The sequence below is a fragment of the Coenobita brevimanus genome, unplaced genomic scaffold (genome assembly GCF_032717465.1).
Source record: "Coenobita brevimanus isolate Jiangsu-jjx unplaced genomic scaffold, ASM3271746v2 jjx.HiC_scaffold_2702, whole genome shotgun sequence".
Classification (NCBI taxonomy): domain Eukaryota; kingdom Metazoa; phylum Arthropoda; class Malacostraca; order Decapoda; family Coenobitidae; genus Coenobita; species Coenobita brevimanus.
Genome location: NW_027643656.1, coordinates 267410 through 283591, shown reverse-complemented (window position 1 = coordinate 283591; position 16182 = coordinate 267410). Strand labels below are relative to the sequence as shown.

Here is a 16182-nt window from a genome sequence, read left to right as displayed (position 1 = left end):
ATGGTCATTAACAAATCACCTCCATCTCACCCTGTCCACTACCATCTGGCTGACCTTTCTCCAAGGTTAACTCCTTACCCTCCTATACTTCTCCACTTCACCCCTCCACCTCATCCTTGGTCTCCCCCTCCCCCTCCTCCCCTCCACATCATTCACACATACAGTAGTCACCTATGAGAGGGCACGAAGCACCCATCTGGCAGCAAACTTTCATCCTTTCTCTGTCCAGCTCTCTAATGCAAGAATTAACTGTTACTCTCAGTCCTTCAATTATGTAACAGGTGAACTCTGGAACTGTCTTCCTCTGTCTATATTGCCTACTGCCTGTGACCTCCAGTTTAGGTAGGTAGGTAGGTAAGTACAGTAGGTAGGTAGGTAGGTAGGTACACAGGGGGTAAGTTAACCATTATTCCCAGTCCTTCATTTATGCAACAGGTCAACTCTGCAACTCTTTTCCTTTGTCTGTATTTCCTACTGCCTGTGACCTCCAGTGTAGGTAGATAGGAGGTTTGTGAACTGTTACACCCAGCCCTTCATGTATGCAACAGGTTAACTCTGGAGCTGTCTTCCTCTGTCTGTATTTCCTACTGCCTTACTTCCACAGTCTTTTAAACATAATATGTCCAGGTATCTCAGGATGAATGAATCCTGAATTTGGCTCTGTTATTTTCATCTATGTATTTTTTCTTGGAGGGAACAATCTTGCAGGCTGCTGGCCTTTGGTTCCTTCTTCCTTGCATAAAAGGTCAGTGTCTTGTTCTCCATCCTGTTTCCACGGCCACAACATTTATAATTGCATACATTTTTTGCATCTTATCATTCATTTCATTTTGTTTTGTTTATAAAGGCTCTAACATGCTGCATACATCGGCCTTGGCCACCTATTGGCAGCTGTCTGTGCTGCTTGATCTCTAGCAGCCTTTCCACAGTCCCTTATCCCTGAAGTCACAGTGTATGGACCTCATCTCAAGTGTTTTTTGGTCTGCCACAGACAACTCCAGCCTCAACAGTCAAACTACCATGCAGAATATAATGTTTTGTAGTTTTATACAGTAAATGGTAACTGTCCAGTTCTGTATTCCATTTATATATCTACAGCCAGATGCCTTAAGTCCAAAAGGGGTGGTCACATATAAATCACCTCCATGTCACCCTGTCTTCTGCCATTTCGCTTCCCTCCCTGCAACTTACACCCCTCTCTCATATACCTCTCTACTCCATCTCTCCATCTCATCCTCAGTCTCCTCCTCGCTTTCTCCCTCCACCTCACTCTCATACTCTCTCCAACTTAAAAGAGACTAACAAAGCCCATTCTCTCTCATGTACCTCTCTACTCCATCCCTCCATCTCATCCTCAGTCTCCACCTCCCTCTCCCCCCTTACACCTCACTCACATACACTCTCCTAGTTAGTCACTCACTCTCCATACCTCCTAACTCACCCCCCCCTCTCTCATATACCTCTCTACTCCATCCCTCCATCTCATCCTCAGTCTCCCCCTCCCTCTCCCCCTTTTCCACCTGACTCTCATACAGTCTCCTAGTTAACCCTTACACTGCGGGCATGTTTACCGATGTTTTGCGTGTCCCGCGGGGTTATTCGGGCTCCGACACTCTCAAAAAATATTTGCCAAAAATCAGTTATTAGTCCTAGAATATTAAAATTACATATGCATATGGCACATACCTTCAGCTTTCTCCTGGGATGTTTGTTGAGCCTTCGTCAATTACTGGTACCATAGGACTTGTGGAGACCTCTGAAGTTGGGTAATGAAGTCTCCACTTTACACTTCCCGACAACCCGTAATATGATTACCACAGCCAGATATTAACACTATAAACACTACTCTGTGATTATCAAGTAGTTTGGGATCCATACTCCAAAAAAACCCACTGTGAAATCAATGAAAATTACGAGCGCGAATGACCTTCCCACTTGCGTTAGTTCGCTGTTGGTATTCTGTCATTTATTATTCATAAAACCCCTCACACTTTATATTTCTATTACTATATAACACTTATATATATCTACAGTCTTTATCCATAAGTTTCCTTCAGTAGTATTAGTTTATTGTCACTGAAGTCATTCAATTTTTCATTCAGTAAAATACGTAGAGAGCCACGGATTCACTTTCACTGTTATAACCTCAAGTATTTGTACTCATATTCTTATATTACTAATTACTTACATTACTATTTACATTTTCTATTGTATTTTCAATATTTACACTTCTGTTTTACTTACACTATGTTATTCACTGTCACTTTCAGTAACATAAAACTATATTACACTGTTCAATCATATTTACTGTACATCCATTGCTTTCACTTGCTATTTACACATTATTTACACATTATTAACGCATTACTTTCCTTTTACACTTGCACTTTTAGAACTGCTTCTGGCTGTGGTAATCAAAGAAGCAGGTAACACAGAGGGGAACCTGGCACTCAGCACACTGCCAAGAGGTGCGTTTGTGCTCAGGTGTGCAGCAGGTGGTATGTGCACACACCTGGCACCTGCGGATCGCAGCCTTCCTCTTGCCTGTGGCAGGCATTTGCACCAGTCTGTGCCGATCAATGTACGCCCTCTGCTCAAGTCTGTTGGGAAGTGTTACTGGATGGCGCCTTGGAGTTGCTGCCGTCACCCTACCGTATCTTTCAAGCAGCTGCTAAACACAAGTCCTGGCGAACAACCTCAGGGAGAAGGACTTGGGTGGCTTGACCTTCATCTTGTACAGGATGAAGGCGTTCAGCATCGTCATATCTATGAGATGCAGAAAAACTTTCCTGTACCACCTAGTATTCTTCCTGAGGCAGTCGATCTCACCAATCATCATGTCGGACTTGTCCACCAGCCGCATGTTGATATTGTAGTCTAACACAGCATCAGGTTTCATCACAGGTTCGCCTGTCCTACGGTCGACCTTCCCACTGTCTGTCATCTCCCCCTTATGTACGGTGGTGAGCATGTGCACGACCCTCTTGTCATGCCACCATATTGCCAGCATCTTCTCAGACTTGCGTAGGTGCACGTCTCCTCACTGTGAGGTTCCTGCCTCTGGGAATTTAGGGAAGTGGGCACAATTACTCTTCACAGTGCCACAGGAGCCGATGCCGTGCTCTGAAAGGTATTTGGCAAGTTTCGGTGCTGTATGATAGTTGTCTGTATACAGCACATGATTCCCACCAAAATACTTTTCTAGGAGCACTTTCACTACACAGCCTGAGAAGCCAAGGGGGTGTGTTTTATCCAGATCGACAGTGCTGGCTGAATAAATGACGAAGTCAAGGATGTACCCTGTCTTACAGTCGCACAGTACAAAGAACTTAATTTCAAAGCGATGGCGTTTGCTTAGAATGTACTGTACAAACCTAAGACGTCCTCTGAACAAAACCAAGGATTCGTCAATGACAACCTTCTGAAAGGGGTGGAAGAATGACATAAACTTATCCTTCATTCTGCTCAGAATCTCCCGGATCTTCCAGAGTGGGTCGGTTTGGGAAGGTACATCGTTGTCGGCAAAGTGCAGGTTTCCCATGATGTTCCGGAAGCGATCTCTGGCCATGTACTTATTGAAGGTGGGTGAGGGTAGTAAGGGGTCCATGGACCAGTATTCTTCCAACTCATGCTTCTTTGAGTGTGGCATGAGAAGCATGAGGGTGAAGAAGACATACAGCTCCTGCACTCCCAGCATGAACCACTGTTGCATCTTGGCTGCACCTGTACCACTTGCAGCACGTTGTGATTCATACCTGTTGGTCTCATCACTTATGTGCTGCATGACTTCGTCATCTAGGAGGGTCAAAAGGAAGTCCACACACTCAGCATCCTCGTCAAGAGTGAAGGCAGGCTGTACTCCTGAGGAACTCTTGTCAAAATCGAGATGTTCTGGGACAAAATCGGACCCTTCCGTCCACGTGAAGGCGTCCAGGATTCCCTGTCGTGGCGGTGTAGGGTGGGTGAGGGTGGTGGGTGGCTGTGAGGCAGATTTATCAGGTTCAAGGTCACTCGCACTGACCCTGGGTTGCCGTACAGCACTAGCAGCCCTTACTCTACTAGCAACTCTACTTTTACGAGTCAGGGATTTACCTCTTCCTCTACGGCCTGCCTTCACTGTTGATGCTGGTGGTGACTCCGACGACGAAGACTCCGGAGATAATTCAGCAGAAGAAGAGGAAGAAATGAGTGAAGTGGGGCTTAGGGAATGGGGAGGTGAATCAACTCGGGACTCATGGCGGGCTGGGTCACGTGGGGCCATTGTTCCGGGGCTAACCCGCCGCCTTTCCATTGCGCCCGAGCATCACGAAAGTGATGCCCCGCGGTTAAGGGGTTAAAAAAAGACTACCAAATCCCATTTTTTCCCTTCATAGTGTAGGGTGTTGAGGTGAGGCTGAATTAGTCCACAACATGTAAGGGTGGCAGGGTCTTGGGTCACCCCTGGGTCTTGAACAGTCAGTGTAGTAGTAGTAGTAGTGGTAGTTGTAGCAGTGATAGTTGTAGTTGGAATGATAGTAATCTATCTATCTATCTATCTATAGCCCGACGCCCTAATCCTGCAAAGGGTGGCCGCAGACAAAACCCCTACAAGGCGCTCTGTCACCCACCATTTGACTACCCTCCCCCCAACTCCCCCCCTCCCTCATATACCTCTCTACTCCATCCCTCCACCTCATAATAATGAGGAAAATAATAATAATAATGATATTAATAATAATAATGATGATAATAATAATAATAATATTGCAACAATAATAATAATAATAATAATAATGATAATAATAATAATATTGAGCTGGTGAAGGTTTATATCCAAGGGATGGTTGGGGTTGATTACTCAAGTAATGCCACTCAGGGATGAGTGAGGCTGGTCACTCATCTTAAATGTCGGGACCAACTGACTAGCCCCGGGCTCCTACGCTGCTCATGGGGCACTGTAGGATTGGATGATGGATGGATGGATGGTTAATAATTATATAACAATAACAGCAGCTATAGTAGTGGTGGTAGTGGTAGTAATAGTAGTAGTAATGATAATGATAATAATAATGTATATTATAATGATGCAATTTCTGTACCGGTATGTTTGTTTGTTACCATAACACAGCAAAAATGCACATATGCAAATTTGTGTTGGAGCAAGGCACTGTTAAAATGCACTAACTTGAGGAATAAAACAATTTCTAGTCCAATTGGGCCATCAGTTCCTGAATTATGACTCATATCTGACCTTATATTTCTAATTTAGTGAACCCAGTGGACTGCAGGATGAAGTTACCCTCATCCAACAGGGCACCATCCAGGGGTAGGGAGGCAGTTGAGGCACATTTGCCTTTTCATGTATAAGATGTAACCAAATTATCAGAGTAATAGGTCTTGAAGAGTTGTAATATGTATGATTGTTAGGTTACTATGTAGTGTATAGAACCTCATCAGTTTTACACACACTGGCTAATTAGACCTATCTATCTATCTATCTATCTTGTAATATGTATGATTGTTAGGTTACTATGTAGTGTATAGAACCTCATCAGTTTTACACCCAAACACTGGCTAATTAGACCTATCTATCTATCTATCTTGTAATATGTATGATTGTTAGGTTACTATGTAGTGTATAGAACCTCATCAGTTTTACACACAAACACTGGCTAATTAGACCTATCTATCTATCTATCTATCTATCTATCTTGTAATATGTATGGTTGTTAGGTTACTGTTTAGTGTATGAAACCCCATCAGTTTTACACACAAACACTGCCTAATTAGACCTATCTATCTGTCTGTCTGTCTATCTTGTAATATGTATGATTGTTAGGTTACTATGTAGTGTATAGAACCTCATCAGTTTTATACACAAACACTGGCCAATTACACCCAACCCTGCTGTTGTTAGTGATGTTGTGTTACCAGTAAATTCCCTGGTAGGTCAGATCTGGCTGAGTGTCCTGACCCACTAAACCACCAGGCAGCCATCTGGCTTTACTTTTTCTTATCTTTCCCTGTAATGTATAATTATAGTGTACTTTACACTGGCATACATGAACTATTCATTTTTCATTTTTCATTTTTTTTTTTTTTTTCAAAAATATAAATTCATTTAATTTTTTCAGATGAGTGGAGGTGAAAACCTGAGGAATGAAGGAAGAAAGAAGGAGATCAAGAAGGTTTGGACATGCTGAGAGAAAGGCCCTGAGACCCTGGGTGAGGATGTGAAGAAGCTTTGAGGCTGCAGCCATCACCAGAGAGGTGGACAGTGGATGACATGGCATGAGGTGGTGTGTGCTGAGTCCTAACCTTATATATGAGGCCCCTAATAACACAGTGTACCAAAAACCACATGTCGGAAAAAAACTCAGTTAAAGTTGCGTAACTTTCAAAATGCCATAACTTTGGAACTAGTGAATATTTTTTAGTTTTTCTTTTTTTTTTTTTTTTTTTTTTTTTTTTTTTTTTGTATTTTAACTTGAAGTTTGTACTTTCATGTCATGCTAATCTTGGTAGAAGAGAAATTAGTAGCATTCTGAAAGGTACAACAATAGCTGCGTTTTTCTCCAGTGTGGTTATTGAGAGACAAAACATACTCTCAGTATGCATTTTTAATAATCAAACCAACCAAAGATATCAATGGGAAATGTTTAATAAAGGCAAAAGCCCAGTGTTCCTGAGCTTCTTACTGTTTTGTGCTCACATCTCTGGCCTCCTCGCTCTTTTTCTGTTATGAGAAGGACCAGCAGCTTTTTGCTCACTACTAGAGTCACTCATGTTCTCGAGACAATGAGAAAAAACACCAAAACAGCTCTGAAAACAGCCAGTTAATCCAGGCAGTGTTCTAGGCCGGCTGGTAAACCAAAAACTGCGTCACGTTGCGACAGATTCCCAGATCACAGTTGCCAATATCTTGCTGAGCTCTCTGCCTTGCCCATTTTCTGTGCATTATGGCTAACTTACCCTTAAAATCATGCAATTTTATGCTGAAATATTCCATTATGTTAGAATAATGGTACAATAATTAATAATGCTGTAAAAAAAAATGCATGACTGTGAGCATTAAGAAATGCTAGTATATGGTAACACCAGACAACACATTGTTGGGAGGCACTTGGTACATGCTGTGACCAGCATGAAGGCTTGTTGACACAGTGAGGAGAAGCGGGCAGTGAGACCATGTTACAGAAGGGGAATTTGGACCCTAATGCCAGTTGCTTTCTGTACCTCATGGTTGCTTTCCAGATCAAAGAGGGTTTGGGCTACATAGTGGTATACTTAACTCAGTTTCGCTTGCAGTGGCCCTCAGTACACTATGTTATTAGGGGCCTCATATACAGTATACCAGTAGAGCTACAGTGTTATTAGTGAGCTGGTACACAGGTATTACCGGAGTTATTACTACAAGTATTAAATAGAGAGCTTACGTACAGGTATTAATAAAGTTATTACTGTACTAGAAGTATTACTGGTACTAGAGAGCTGGCACAGAGCTGTTAATAGCACTAATATTAGAGGTACATTTGTTGTTGTTAATCTGTCTGGTGTAGCAGACCCATCAACCACAGGCAAGCAACTGTCCCTGCAGGGCCAGCCTGTGGAGTGAACTGATGTTCCCATGGGGTGGACAGCACCTCACCACAGTAAGGTGCAGGGAAGGGTGTCGAGGGCTGGTTCCTGGATGGATGCCACATTTACATCTTCACCCATTTAACATGGGCACCATAATAGGCTCCACATCACCTCGTTATTTGGTTATATGGATACCACCCAGTGTTATAAATGGTTTGCTGGGTTACAAGAAACCATTTGGCCTGTCACTTAGTGTAGTCACTTGAAGTGGAAAGAAGAGTAATAAAAAGTGACAGGATGGATGGGAGAAATAGGAAGAGAAGAGGGCAGCACAGAAAAAGAGTGATAGAGATGAAGGAAGAAGCAGGCAGCCCTACATCAAGTGAGTGGATGATGGGCTGCATCACCACATACCACTACTAGAGGTACAGTGTTACTAGAAATCAGGTACACTAATATTAATAGAGGTTATTGTTAGTAGTATTACTAGAGAGATGGCATGGAACACAGTGAGGAGGAGGAGGAGGGGCAGTGCTGTCAGGTGAACCCATCTGGAAAGTATGTGTAAAACTGATAATGTGTTGATGATGATAATGATGATGATGATGATGATCCATTTGATTTGTGTCAATTGTTTTATAATTTAAGTGTAGCCGTGTGTTATGTGGTGTTTGTTTATTGTGTTGTGTTGTTAATGAGTGTGTGTGGCCCATTCACTGGACAGCCTGTTAACTGGGTCACCCTGTGTTGTGTTTTGTCTTTCCTGGCCTTTTGCACCCCACCTCACCCCAGCCTTAAGTGGGAAGAAAGAGGGTAGCATGATGATGATGATGATGATGATGGTGATGGTAATGATGGTGATGATGATGGTGATGGTGATGGTAATGATGATGATGATGGTGATGATGATGATAGTGATGATGTTGATGGTAATAATGATGAGTGTGATGGTGGTTCATGAAGTATGTTACCTGGTTGATGGCTTTGTATGACAGTGGTGCAAATGGATGTATGTATGTGTTTGTGAAGGGTAGTGTTGGGTGGAGGGCAAGGGGTAGTGTCTGAATACTTTCTTTATTGCAGGCAGAAGAAGGAGAAAGGAATGTCACACAACACATACCAACTTGGGTGAACTCTTGCCCCTGCTGAAGAAGGAGAGGGAGGAGAAGGGACGGCCAGATGCCACTCTCAGGAAGCTGCATCTGTACACAGGAAGGACCCCCAGGCCTCTCACCCACAAAACACAGGTAAATTCTCTCCTATAGCATATGATGTCAGTTTTGTCAGCAGTTGTATTCTTTATGCCCCCTACCTTATCACACAGATTCATCACCATCATCATCATCATCACCATCATCACCATCATCATCATCATCATCGTCATCATCACTACACAGACATCCTTTCCCACAGGGCCAGAAAAAACTTGATAGAATAAGATACTAACCAAAGTTTGCCCAGTTGAATGAGCCACACTGCCATTCACTCACCATTCAAGCCCCTGGAATCCTAGGTGCACCTGACAGATAAAATAATACAGTAAATACACAGATGACAATTGACACACACATCTCACTCGCACATTTGGCAGTTCATCTGGTGACTGTGAAGTTATAAAGAGGTGCTGACCCCTGGTTGTGCACACCCAACATTGATCCAACCTGGTTATTCCCTGGTATTATTATTATTATTATTATCATCATCATCATCATCATCATCATTATTAATATTTCACCCGATGTAGTGCCGCTCTCCGGTGTCTGCCCTTCCCTCTCCTCCATCCTTCTTTCCTTCCATCCTCTTCTGTCTTTCTTTCCTTCATTCTTTCCTTGTCCTTCTGCCTACAGGTGACTTTACACTCCCTCTTGTGTCTTTCTTTCCTTCATTCTTTCCTCTTCCTTCTGCCTGTGGGTGACTCTACACTGAGCGACAAGCCAAATGGTTTCCTGTACACCAGGAAACCATTTACTACGCTGGGTGGTAACCATATAATCAAGTTTTGGCGCCTGGTGGTTTAGTGGGTAATTAAGGCGCTCCAATCGGATTGAGCCGGTGAAGGTTTATATCCAAGGGGTGGTTGGGGTTTATTGCTCATGTGATGCCACTCAGGGATGAGTGAGGCTGGTCACTCTTATCTTAAATGTCGGGACCAACTTGCCTAGCCCCGGGCTCCTACGCTCCTCATGGGGCAACACAGGATTAGGATGATGATGACGGTGATGATGATTATTATTATTATTACTATTATTATTATAGTTTGTGGTAGGTGGGGGCACTCACCGTCCACTCACTTGATGTAGTGCTGCTCTCGGGTGTCTGCCCTTTCCTCTCCATCCTTCTCTCCTTCCATCCTCTTCTGTCTTTCTTTCCTTCATTCTTTCCTTGTCCTTCTGCCTATGGGTGACTTTACACTCCCTCTTCTGTCTTTCATTCCTTCATACTTTCCACTTCCTTCAGCCTGTGGGTGACTCTACACTGAATGACAAGACTCTACACTGGGTGACAAGCCAAATGGTTTCCTGAGCACCAGGAAACCATTTACTATGCTGGGTGGTAACCCTATAACCAGATTTTGGCACCTGGTGGTTTAGTGTTAAACAGTAGATCTAGTAAGCATAGAGGATAAGCAGACTCATATAGACTACAGGAACTCTTTATTCAAGCGACCGCCCATACGGCCAGCCTCACGCCTTCCCCTCCATCCTTGCTATGTAAACATCATTGAATTAAAAAAAAAAGCGCACTGACAATCGCGGAATATATAAAAATACAAACATAAAGTAACTATTATTGTTAATCAATATTTAACATTTAGTGGGTAATAAAGGCGCTCCAATTGGATTGAGTCGATGAAGGTTTATATCCAAGGGGTGGTTGGGGTTTATTGCTCATGTAATGCCACTCAGGGATGAGTGAGGCTGGTCACTCTCATCTTAAATGTCGGGACCAACTGCCCAGCCCCGGGCTCCTATGCTCCTCATGGGGCAATGTGGGGTTGGATGATGGATGGATGGATGGTAGGTGGGGGCGCTCACCATCCACTCATTCGACGTAGCGCTGCTCTTGGGTGTCTGCCCTTTCCTCTCTTCCATCCTTCTTTCCTTCCATCCTCTTCTGTCTTTCTTTCCTTGTCCTTCTGCCTGTGGGTGACTTTACACTCCCTCTTCTGTCTTTCTTTCTTTCTTTCTTTCCTCTTCTTTCTGCCTGTGGGTGACTCTACACTGAGTGATAAGCCAAATGGTTTCCTGTACACCAGGAAACCATTTACTACGCTGGGTGGTAACCATATAACCAAATTTTGGCACCTGGTGGTTTAGTGGGTAATTAAGGTGCTCCAATCGGATTGAGCCGGTGAAGGTTTATATCCAAGGGATGGTTGGGGTTTATTGCTCATGTAATGCCACTCAGGGATGAGTGAGGCTGGTCACTCTCATCTTAAATGTCAGGACCAACTTGCCTAGCCCTGGGCTGCTACACTCCTCATGGGGCAACGTAGGTTTGGGTGATGTGATGATGATGAAGATGATTATTTATTTATTTATTATTTATTTATTTATTTTACTCATCCCTTCCAAGAGGTATCAACAAGGCCATTAGAACCACAGGAGCACAAGTGCAACCCTCCCCCACCATTATTTTTTTCTTTTTGACAATCATTCCTATATCTGGAAAGACAGTCTTTGTCCCAAGGGGGAAGTATACATAAGGCTGCAAGCTGCAGTAACTAAGTTGGCTGGTGCGTCCAAACCTGCACCAGGCACATGCAGGACGTTCATTTCAGGACTGCACCACCATAACTCACACCGGCAATGAGTCACGTTGATGTTTGCAGAGCAGGAAATCAAAACCTGGCCCAATGGGAGTGCGTCTTATGAAACCAAGTTTCAGGAGTAGTGTTTAAATACAGTACAGGTGAGGTGAGGGGTATAGTGGGGTAGGAGGGAAGGAAGGGGGAGGGGTAGAGGGAAGGAGGAGAGTTACCAGCTGGTGAAGGGAGAATACCGTCCCCTACACTACCAATCAGAGTGTTTTCTTTACTGAATGTCAGCCAATTACAGTAGAGAGCCTTATTGTGGTCAGAAAGAGAGAGGGACCAACAAAAGAGGAAGGCTGTGGGAAGGTGGGGGGAGGAAGTGCTGGACTTGTGCTGTTCTGTTTCTGGTTGTGGTGTTGCTAACCTGCGAGGAGTTGTACACGCTCCAAAAAAACTATGGGCACTCTTACAGCATGGATGAAGCATTGTGATATATGGGACATCCTGCAATTATAAGTTTTCATTTTTGTTTTTAAAGGCTCCAACATGCTTGCATGCGTTGGCCTTGGTCACCTAATGGCGGCTCTCCACACTGCATGATCCATTGCAGCCTCCCTGTTCAGTCCCTTAACCCTGAGGTCACACTTAATGACCTCCTCCCATGTCTTTCTCTGTCTACCCCTCATAACCCCACCCCCAATATTAACACTTCTCACCTTCCTCACCCAATTATCATCCCCCATCCTCTCCACATGTCCAAACCACCTCAATCTACCTCTCCTCATCACAACACCAATACACTCCAGTCCCATCCTACCTCTCAACTCTTCCATTGTAAACCCAGCCCCTCCAGGCCTTGGACGCAGGGACGCACTGCACATCCACCTAATCATTGTCATTTCTGTACGTCTGAGCCGGCGAATGTCTTCCTCCTTCACTGCCCAGGTCTCACTACCATACAGCATTACACTCCTAACACATGCTGCATACAAAGACCCCTTAGCACGTAGGGAGAGTCCTCTCAATGTCAGGAGAGGCAAGAGCTCCCTGAACTTCTTCCAACCACTTCTCATCCTAGCCACAGAGCTAGCTCCAGCCCCACCTCCAGCACACAACATGTCTCCCAAATAACAAAACTCTTCCACACACTCAAGAGATTCACCAGCAAGTTCAATCCTTTCACGTCTGACAATCTCCACCTGCTCACCCCGGCACGCCGTACACATAAAATCAGCATTATCTCGCAGTCTACCTCTGATGCCACTACATCTCTTATGCACCCACTTATCACACACACCGCACAAGATGGAATTACTTCCCACGCCCTTGTGGCAAACTGCACATGGCCATTCTCCCTCGTCTTTGACAGTACTGCCACCAACCCTAGATATCATCACTTTTGTTTTATCTGCATTTACCCTTAAAGCCTTTTACCCCATACCATCTCTCCACTTCCTAAACCTTTCCTCCGCCTCCCTTTCATTCTCTGCAATCAACACCAAATCATCAGCATACAACAACTCCCACGGGAGTCCGTTTCTAAAGTCACGTGAAAGGGCTTCAAGTACCATGATAAACAACATGGGACTCAAGACTGACCCCTGATGCACACCAACATTCACGGGAAACTCATCACTCAAATCTCCATTCACTCTCACCTGGGTGTGAGCACCCACATACATGGCCATAACCACCCTAACCAGCCACTCCTCCAAGCCAAGCTTTCTCATTGCCCGCTTCACCACCTCTCTAGGGACTCTGTCAAAGGCCTTTTCCAAATCAACAAAAACAAAATAAAGATCCCTTCTCCTACCAATATATTTTTCCTGAAGCCGTTGAACAATGAATATGGCATCAGTGGTCCCCCTACCTGGCATAAACCCAAACTGCATCTCATCAATATTCACTCTTTCTCTAATCATACCTTCTAAAACTCTCTCCATTACCTTCATTATCTGATCTAAAAGCTTTATACCTCTATAATTTCCTCTTTCCAGGGCATCACCCTTCCCTTTATACACATTTACAATTACACTCTTCAGCCAATCATCTGGGACAACACACTCATAAATAATCCTATTTATCAGGTCAGTGACTAAACTCACCCCTATATCGCCTGAGGCCTTCAACATTTCGGCAGTCAACCCAGACACACCTGCTGCCTTCCCCTCCTTCATCCTGCCTATTGCCTCACTCACAGTAGCAGCATCAATCAAAGGCCAAGGGACAGACACTGGATCTGCTGGCTCCAAACCTTCCCTATCCCAGTCAAACTCCTCATTCAACAACCGGTTATAATGCTCTCTCCATGCATCTTTAATATCCTTATTGTTCACCACTACCCTTCCTTCATCATTCGTCACACACTGCTCACCTATAATATCCCGATTATCCCTCTTCACCTGACCTGCCACCCTAAATATATTTTTCCTTTCCCCATGATTTAGGTTATCAAGTAATTGTCTCTGTGACTCAGACTTTGCCCTATATACCTCTCTTCTAGCCCTCCGCTTGGCAGCCAAATATTCCTCTTTGCTACCACCCTTCTTCCATTCCCGGAAAAGCCTTCTTTTCTTCTTAATTGCAGCTTCTACACCCTCATCCCACCACCAAGTTACTTTATGTCTTGGTGGTCCTCTTGTCCAGCCACATGTTACATCAGTAACTCTCAAGAAATTGTTCTTGAGGGCTCTGTACTGTTCATTAACGCCTCTGTCTACAGCTCCCTGTTCAGCCACCACTCTCCTCAACTCGCTATAGAAGGCATCCCTTACTACTTGGTTTTTCAGCTTCCATATTTTCCTCCTAGGTACATAAGTCCTCTTTTTCATCACTTGTTCTTTAAGCACCATATCACAAATCAATAGTTTGTGCTGTGCTGCTGCACACACTCCTCACTTCCTATAACTTTAACATCCCTCACTAACCTCCTATCGGCCCTCCTAACCAGAAAATAATCTATCTGACTGCTATTTCCCCCAGACTCATACGTAATTAACCTACTGTCTCTTTTCCTCAAATATGTGTTGCACACAATCATGTCCGTTGCCTCCCCAAACTCAAGTATCCTTTCCCCTTCTGCATTCCTTAGACCATACGCACATCCCCCATGCACTCCTTCATAACCTTGTGCTGCTTCACCTACATGACCATTTAAGTCCCCTCCCAAAATCACTATCTCATCATCCCGCATACCACCCACTACACATATTAAATCATCCCAAAATCTATCTTTCTCTGCTTCATCCAATCCTATAAGTGCAGATATTATCTTTGGTAATTATTAAAACTCAAAATTGCAAAAAGGTTCACTTACTGGCTGGTATATGTTTTGAGGCACCACATTTATAGACTCATGTGTGTCTGCGGAATTGGCTCATTTTCACAACAATCGTACCCAAAGATGCCAAATAACTTTTGTGCTCGTGCACATCCTCAGCGGCCAGTGGATTTTGCCGTTTTCTCATGCTGTTATAGTGTTTTCTTGGCATTTCAGTATTATTATTATTTTGTTTTCATTACTGACAGAGTGACTAATGGGGTAGAAATTCCTGAGTGGCAGATGAGAATGAGGACATTGGCATGAGCAGTATGAGCACAGCTGTTGTCCACCTGTCCTTTCAGCTGTAGATGTTTGTGTATTCTATTGTGTCAACATTAAATCAGAGATAAGTACATATGTTTCTTATATTTTTATTTACTCCTTGTGATACATGGCGTCTGGCAATGGATGGATGGATGGATGGATTATTAGTCTGCTCTTATGACTGCAAGAGCATCTATTTCTGCTACTTTCAAACAGTTGGTTTGGCAGTGTTCTTCTTGTTTGGTATAAACATTATTTTTATTTTTCCCGCATTTGCTTAGTTGTTACCACTAAAATCCTTATTGGGCAAGCTACATTCTGCCACTTATATCTCAGTTAGTTAGGGTGTTACAGTTCTTGAATATGCGTCAACTTTAATCTTAAATAACTCAAACCATGATTTTGGCACTTGTGCTCCTGTAGTCCTGAGGGCCTCAAAGGATGACGATGCTGGTGATTCTTTGTGGTGTAATATTTGTGCCAACGACCATACCACGTTGAGTACACCGCTTCCCGTCCGAATCAGCAAAGTTAAGCAACGTTGGGTCTGGTTAGTACTTGGATGGGTGACCGCCTGGGAACACCAGATGCTGTTGGAATCCCTACGTGTCAAGTGGGGTTGGTAGAGGATTAGTGCCCCTCCCTGTAAAACAATTAATTCTAAGCCCTTGGTCACCCCGTTTGGGATACATGGCGTCTGGCAATGAATGAATGAATGATGTGATGTACTAACAGGCGCTGCGTCATCTGTATGTGCTGGCTGCTGAGCCTTAACCGGTCATCCCAGTATCTTGTAGTATCTTCATAGCTTCTTGTAGTGGGTTTTGTAGATCAGTTATACATATGTTGTACTCTTGGATGAGCTGTTGTTATATGTGAGTAGGTTTGTGAGTAGATAATCTTAGTTCCTTTTGTCATGCAATGACAAGAGAGGTAAAGATAAGTATGGGACTATTTATAATTTTTATTCTTTTGAAAAGATTAACTAAAGTCTCTCGCACACGAGTGAAATGGATTAGAGTCCCGCTAGCTACCTCCCAGACTGTCTCGCTACACCCCTCTTCTCGCTCTCTCTCTTCTCTTGACAACCTCTCGCTCGTCGCTTGGATCCTTCTGCCTGTCTAGTTCCTCCTTTCTTGTATAGGAGAGCTTGTGTCACGTGTACTGGACGTATGTGAGGGTTCTAGAAGCCTGTGTGTTTGTGTGTATGTAGCATTTCTGGAGACACATTGCAATCTTGGCATTTCTTACTGAAATTTGCAAACACATTTCCTTTCCCACA

General features: G+C 43.8%; 1 non-coding gene across 1 annotated transcript; it reads left to right on the top strand.

Annotated features, from left to right (window-relative positions):
• The first annotated feature begins 15379 nt into the window (after positions 1-15379).
• Positions 15380-15499, top strand: LOC145390004 (5S ribosomal RNA). The gene has a single exon (XR_013895557.1). It is a non-coding gene; the product is annotated as a 5S ribosomal RNA (ribosomal RNA).
• Positions 15500-16182: the final 683 nt, after the last annotated feature.